This window comes from Octopus bimaculoides, chromosome 21, assembly GCF_001194135.2.
Source record: "Octopus bimaculoides isolate UCB-OBI-ISO-001 chromosome 21, ASM119413v2, whole genome shotgun sequence".
Taxonomy (NCBI): Eukaryota; Metazoa; Mollusca; class Cephalopoda; order Octopoda; family Octopodidae; genus Octopus; species Octopus bimaculoides.
This window is the reverse complement of record NC_069001.1, coordinates 6,655,487-6,656,406: the sequence shown is the minus strand read 5'-3', so window position 1 is coordinate 6,656,406 and position 920 is coordinate 6,655,487. Positions and strand designations below refer to the sequence as shown.

At 31.4% G+C, this 920-nt stretch overlaps 1 protein-coding gene across 1 annotated transcript in view; it reads left to right on the top strand.

Annotated features, from left to right (window-relative positions):
- Nucleotides 1–581: 581 nt before the first annotated feature.
- Nucleotides 582–920, top strand: part of LOC106877881 (NEDD8-conjugating enzyme UBE2F) — a 9,453-nt gene continuing 9,114 nt past the window's right edge. Inside the window, exon 1 of the mRNA XM_014926924.2 lies at nucleotides 582–825. The gene's annotated coding sequence lies outside the window, so the exon portion shown is untranslated. The remainder of the gene's footprint in view (nucleotides 826–920) is intronic.

The window sequence follows — 920 nt, the reverse complement described above, 5'->3', positions numbered from 1 at the left end:
AGACACCAGAACCCTAGTACTTTATCAGTTATTGACCGAAAAATACTATATAATAGCTCAAATATAAGGAAATTAATACTGGTCGGTGAATAGTTCCATAACTAAACGAAAAACAAAGTTTTCCGGAATTACTTCCCTTGAATAAGTAATTTTAAATTACGAGGATTTATCTCCCTTGTATATGTCTTTCATGCATGCATGGATGTATGTATGTGTTATGTGTCTATGTATGCGCGCGCGCGTGTGTCTGTTGTGTATATAAGACATTACATCAACAGCTGCAGTTTACGTCTTTGTTACACTACATCCTCCGTCTCTTTGTATTTCATTTCATCCTCACAAAGTCCAACGACGTTACCAATGTTTTATAAATAATAAATGACAACGCTCTCACCAACACACAAATATATATAAATATATAAATAATAACTTATATCAACAAACTCTTTTATTCGAAAAAAGTATTTCGATTCCGAAAACTGCACAGCAAAATATTAAAAATACTTTTGTAACGACATAAGGGGTTTCCATCTGTTCGCATAGCATACTGGGATAGCAAGAGAGTGGGGGCCGCTTGTGTAGTTACATCTGTTAATTAACGTCATTACTTGTTTAATAGGAAGTTTCGCTCTTCGCTATTGGCTTGTTGTGGCTTTAATCTAATCGAATATATATATATATATTTATATACATATAAATGTATATATACACACATATATAAATGTATCTGTTGTGTGTGTATATAGTAAGGTAGAGAGAGATTTAAAGAAAGAATTATATTTCAGTAATAAGATATTTTACTTCCGTAGATTTTACCCAAACACAGTAAGTATCCTGAAAACTTTTCGTTTCTCTTCATTTTGGGGGGCTTATTTTAATTAATGTATTCTATATTCAGCGATCTTTTTTTTTTTTTTTTT